Source organism: Callospermophilus lateralis, chromosome 3 (genome assembly GCF_048772815.1).
Source record: "Callospermophilus lateralis isolate mCalLat2 chromosome 3, mCalLat2.hap1, whole genome shotgun sequence".
Taxonomy (NCBI): domain Eukaryota; kingdom Metazoa; phylum Chordata; class Mammalia; order Rodentia; family Sciuridae; genus Callospermophilus; species Callospermophilus lateralis.
The window spans coordinates 172232132-172238629 of record NC_135307.1 but is presented as its reverse complement, the minus strand read 5'-3'; positions in this window follow the sequence as shown (position 1 = coordinate 172238629).

The following is a 6498-nucleotide window of genomic DNA, read 5'->3' as shown; positions in this document are numbered from 1 at the left end:
TAAAACCTATCTTGGCTGGATCTTGAAAAAGATGGGAACCAGGCAGGCCAGCGGGACCCATATCTGTTCAAGGGTGCCCTCCATGTGCCCTTGTGTGCTTGGCACACACTTCATTCTCACCTCAGCTCTGACAGGCAGGTCGGTGTCCATCCCAGGATGTCCTCATCCTCCCTGGACCTGGTTATGTTACTTTATGTGACAAAAGGTTGTTTGACAGTTGACCATAGAACAAGGAGAGGGCGTTGGATTACCCAGGTGGGTCTAGTGTAATCCCCAGACTCGTTAAAAGCGGAAGAGGTTCACAGAAGAGGAGGAGAAGGTCAGAGTGGCTCCAGGTGAGACGGACTCGACCTGATAGGGCTGCTTTGACGATGCAGGAGGGAGGCCATGGGCCAAGGAGCATATGAGTTGGTAGAAAGGACAAGGAAATGGATATAACCCCCCAAATACAAAGAGAAACATGGCTCTGTGGGTGCCTTGACAGTAGCCCAGGTAGGGTTAGGGTTAGGGTTAGCTGTGTTGTTTTAAGCCACTACATTTATAATGAACAGCCTCAGAAAGCCCATGAAGTGGCCGGGCCAGCCTGGCAGGTGCCAGGCCATTTGCCTATAGAATAGTGCTCTCAGTCCTGGCTCGGCCATTACAACCCCTGGGAGCTTTTAAAAATCATTTTTAACTTATTGAATGGATTTGTATCCTTGTGATAAATTATTGAATCGAGAGCTACTGCCTTAGCATTCCTTACTATGTGATAAAATGCATCACAGAAAGTATACAATACACATATGTATATTTATATGTATTATACTGCATTGATATAATACAAGTATATTAATTATAATTAATGTCATATTAATAATTAATATTATGATAATATTGAGTATTTATATGTATACATACATATAGTCCTTAAACATCACACTGAATCGTGGTTGAAACAATTCTGATACTGTGATAATTAAAAATGTGGTTGGTGCTCATCAGTATTATGCGGTGAGTTTATATCTCCTGTCGGCTTAAAGCAGCTTTCCTGCTTCATGCAGACAGTAGTTACCACGGGCTTTCCCTGCCAGGGCACACGCTTCATTTCCATCGGTACCACTGGTTGATTGGAAGTGGTTTGCTGGGGGCTCAGGATGGCTGTTCTTGAGGTAGTATCTGAACTGCTGGGGATTGTGATGATTCACCGTCTTTGGAAAATATGCTCTCTTTTATCCTCACTTCCTGAGAATCACTAATGTAGAAGGCAGAAATATAGCCGAGGAACAAACAGACTATTTTCTTGGTAAGACAGCTTGTTCACTTTAGACTATTTCCCAATAGTGTGAGGACATCTATTGCTGGTGCAGTGGAGAGCTTGCCGTGAAAATATGACACTTAATTTGTTTACATCAGGTATGGTGGTGCATGCCAGTAATCCCAGCTACCCAGGAGGCTGAGGCAGGAGGATGACAAGTTTGAGGCCAGCCTGGGCAATTTAGTGAGGCTCTAAGCAATTAAAAAGTCTCAAAATAAAAAGTAAGAAGGGCTGGGAATGAGGCTCAATGATTAAGCACCCCTGTGTCCAAACCCTAATAGCCCCACAAAAGTTGTTCACAAAAAGTATTAAGCTATAATATCTTCTTTCAGAAGAAGGGAACTGTTAAGTGCGAATGCTTTATCTGGGGAAAGAAGCCAGTGAAATAAATGATACACTGTACAACTATCCCACAGCCTATTGATTGCTTATATTTATCCCTTGATCCAAGATCTTCCTTTTGAAGAAGTATGGACACATCTCATTCTCATCTGAATATTTGTAGTTGTTTATTCCATATTCATGTTGAAACACCCTTACTTATTGTGTATTTGTTTAAGAAATATATGATTGACTTCTCAAAAAAAGGTACCTGGGGCTGTTGTAGCTCAGTGGTAGAACGCTTGTCTAGCACATGTGAGGCCCTGGGTCTGCACCACATATATAAATAAACAAACAAACAAACAAATAAATAAATAAAGATATTGTGTCCATCTACAACTATACACACACACACATACACACACACACACACACGTTTATATGTGTGTGTGTGTATTTTTTCCTATACTTATATATGGCCATGGTAACCAAGCTTATGCCTTATGGGGTCGGTCTGAGGATTAAATGAGATAATGCATGGGAAGAATACAGCTGGTAACGAGGTACAGAAAAGAACTCCATAAATGGCGTCCTTTATTCATAGAAGAGCAATCTGTCCCTCACTTACCTGGCTAACAAATCTTCACAGTGCACTCTGCTGGTGAATCTTGGGAAAGACAGGCTCAAGCCCAGGGCAGGAGGGAGTTGGTGAGCCCTTTGACCTGGCTATTCCACATTTCGGAATTTTCTTTCTCCACAGTTTTGCACACAGAAGCTGCCCTTTCACATAACCATCTGTAAGAGCAAAACACTGGGGACACCCACATGTCTATCCCAACAAACTATCTCCAAAATCTACTGTTAAATGGAAAAAAGATGTGGACAGGTAGGCAGGCTGCCATTTGCCAGGGAATCATTACAGTAGATGCCAGGGGTGACAAAATCAGCATTAACTTCTGGGCCACTATAAAGAAAGACCACTGCTGATCAAACTGGCACAATGCTTAGCTCTTTATATTTGAGAGCTTGTCTACTTATATAGACATGAAATTATATCATATGTCACTTTTAGGCATAGGTATTTTCTTTTTTTTTAATTTTTAATATTTATTTTTTAGTTATTGGCAGACACAACATCTTTGTTTGTATGTGGTGCTGAGGATCGAACCCGGGCCGCACGCATGCCAGGCGAGCACGCTACCGCTTGAGCCACATCCCCAGCCCCAGGCATAGGTGAAAAGGAAACATACAGGCAAAATAAATGTTATGGTTTTCAGTGATATCGGCCTGCCTGGTCACATGATGTGTCTGATTTTAGAGGTGTTAAAATGTGGAAATGCTTTAGACTAGACATAGAGTATTGATTTATATTTAGGAACTCTAGAAGGACACCCAGGAAATTCATTGTGGGGAGGGAGGGTAGGGGACTTCTCATGCAGGAGAAGAGGCAAAGGGAGAATTTTGTGAATATTATTACATTGTGAATTTGAATCTTGTGAATATATTACCTGTCTTAAAATAATTTTTAATAAAAGCCATTCCCATGCTAGAGTCAAGATTTTGAACTTCAATTAGAGGCACAGTTTCTCCTGATCCATGAGGGCCAGGGTGGCAGGAATAGGAAAAAATAAAGGCAGGGGTAGGGAAGGACCTGCTGGCTTCCCTGTGGCCAGGACGGATGCTCCAAGCCCGCCTCTGGGAGCATTTGTGGGCTCTTCAGTTCTTGGTCCACTGTGGGGGATCTCCCCTGTACTTCCCTGGAGGAGGCCAAGTGCACATCTCTGACTACTTGCTTGCTTCTGTCTCAGTCCTGGAGTAAGACATCCATCCTCTACCCAGGTCCTTCTGTCCCTGCAGGGAGAGACTCAAGGCAGTCCGTCCAGCTGGCTCTGCAGACCCCCCTCCAGCCCACTGGAGATGCTGTGTGTCCCTGGGCCCTGTAGACTCTCGGGGTCTAGGCTCCCCAGTTCTTTTTGTTCCAGCAGCCTCTTCCATTTGAGATGGCTGGGCATGAGGCAGCGGTCTGGTACCTTTGTAACCCCTAAGGGAAGTAAATACTGCTCCCCCTTTTCTGTGGACTCAGTGCCCTTCAGCAGCTTCCTTCAAAGAAAACTCTTCTCTGACCTACAACCCCACCCTTTGCATTTTGTGTGAGGCAGGAGCCAGAGTCACACAGTTGCTTTTCGATGTCTTTGTAAGCCCTGTGTGGGCGGCGTCTCACCTTGGACTGTAGGGATGCTGGGCCTCCTCTTTTCTCAGGGCCTCAGTCAAACTGAGAAGGAAATAGTTCTATCTTAGTAAACTGTCACATGGGTGGTCAGGTTAGGAACTTTCCAGGGTCCCATAATCAGTACCCAGCAGTCTGCTGAGCCTGACCTTTACCCGCTGCATCAGGTTTGCACAGAACCTGGTTTAAAATAAGCTCGTAGCTGGGAATGGTGGCACATATCTGTAGTTCCAGCTACTGGGGAAGTTGAGGCAGGAGGATCACTTGAGCCCAGGGGTTGAGACCAGCCCTGGCAACATAGTGAGACCCTGTCTTCAAAAATAAATAATAAAATAAGCTCCTGGGTCAGAGAGTATGAGGATGGAGTTAAACAGCTCTTAGATGGAATTTCAGTTCTGTCATTTATTAGTGGCATGTTGTTGACAAACTTTCTCCTCTCTGATTCTCAGTTCATTTATCTGATGTATAGGGTGATTGCTATCTATAAGACATTTGGTTTCCTCTGTGAAATGTCAATAAAAATGGTCATTTATGGAGATACACATTGTGATCTCAGTGTCTTGGGAGTCTAAGGCAGGAGGATTGTAAGTTTGAGGTCAGCCTTGGCAAGTTAGCAAAATACTCTGTTTCAAAAAAATAAGAAAAGGGCTGGGGATGTAGCTCAGTGCGGAGTGCCCCAGGATCTATTTCCAGTACTGAAAGAAAAAGAGGCGGGTGGATAAAAGCAATTGCCACACAAGAGGGTCAAGACTTAATAAGATCATGCTTGATAAAGTGTTCCCAGTGCCTGGCAAGAGCTCATTCAATGGCAAGTATTATTTACACTTATAAAATTCCTGTTGTCCTGGGCACAGTGGAGCATGCCTGTAAGAGGCTCGGAAGGCTGAGGCAGGAGGATCATGAGTTCAAAGCCAGTCTCAGCAACTTAGTGAAGCTCTAAGCAACTTAGTGAGATCCTGTCTCAAAATAAAACATAAAAAGGGCTGGGGATGTAGCTCTGTGCTTAAGTACTCCTGGATTCAATACCTGATACCAAAAGGAGGAAAAAAAGAAAAAAGAAAAAAAAAAAAAAAAAGCACAAATTCCTGCCTGGGTGGCTTAGTTTCCAGAGGTGAGCCACAGGAAACACACGAATGGAAAATGTGCACTGTACCAGATGGGGAGGCTAACCAGGGAAATAAAACAAGACACAGGGAAAGTGGGTGGGGGGCAGGGACTGGGTCCTTAGGCTCTTTGAGTCTTAGAAGTTTCCAGGGAAAACAGGAAGCTCCTAAGGGCTGTAGAGAAAGGGGTGGGCATGAGGACTATGGAGGGCAGGGGCAGAGGCAGGGCAGGGGAGAGATGAGGAGGATACAGCAGGGTAGGAGTGAGACATAGAGGGTGGTCCAGGGGAGGAACTGGCTGGGTTTGGTACGGATTTGAAGCTGCCCCTAGAGGACTTGCCGATGAGATGTGGTGAGAGGTTTGAGGCCACTGAAACAGAGTGGCAAGATCCATGGTCCGAGGGCAGATTTTTTTTTACTCTGCTTCTCTGGCCTGGCCTGAGAAGAGTTTGGCCAGGAAGAGGGGACTGGGAGGCCACAGCGGCATACCAGACACGGGAACCAAGCACATTGGAAAACAGGAAGATCTCCTATTATCTGGGCCTGGGAGGGTGTCTGGAGGCAGCAGTTCCCTGGAGGTTGGTTTAGAGGGAGCAGCAGGGAAGCCACATGTCTTCACCAGCTGAATTTCTTGAATGAGCACCAGGTTACCTTGAAGGCCCTGGCAGGGAAGGATATGCTTTGTGCTGTTGGTGGGCAAACAGGGCTGCTGGCCCTCTGGAAGGCACTCTGACGATGTCGTCCAAAGCATGAAAACATGCCCATGCTCGCCCCACAGGCCACTTCCTCCCAGGCTCTCTCCTGAGGAGGCAACCTGATCTGTTGTGAGGGATGTTGGCATGGTTAACAAGACCAAACAGCATCCGTCCCAGGGGACTAGTTTAGACTGCACTTGTTAGAGAATCGGCATTACAATACTTAACTTGCCCTTTCACTGGTGGATTTGGGGTGTCTTTCCACCGGGACACATCCCAGGTGTTACAATGCATGCTAGGCTGGGCCCATTAACACCAGGTGGTTCCCTTACTCACTAGCCATGTTGGGATGACCCTAAATGCTCCAGTGGAGAACAACACCCTGAATTAAGAAGCCCTGGGACTAGCGGCTGAGGATCCCGTGAATCCCCTCTGGGTGAATGGACCTTTTCATCTCAGCCACCAGAACAGAAAACCGGGGGCTGGAAACTTCCTTCCTCAGCCTAGAATCAGATCAATGCACTCTCTCTGGCCTTGGGCCAGATGCTGGCCTGTCTGGACCCCATCAGCTATAGATAGGGTGGGCTGCACTCACGTCCCAGGGCTGGGAGCAAGTCCCAGAGCCCTCTGCAAACTACTATAGGTGAGGCAGGGTGTAATTGGGTGTTTCAGGATCTCTTCTGATGGGTGCTAATTAATGAAGCAGAAACTCTTCTGGAGGGCCTGAATGTAGGTAGGCAGGGCAGGGAGTGAGTCCTGAATGCCTGCACACAGGGCTGGGGTTAGAGCATGGGTTTTAGAGGCCGATGGTGGTACCTTCCCACTCATACCTAATCTGTGGTTTGGGCTTTAGGT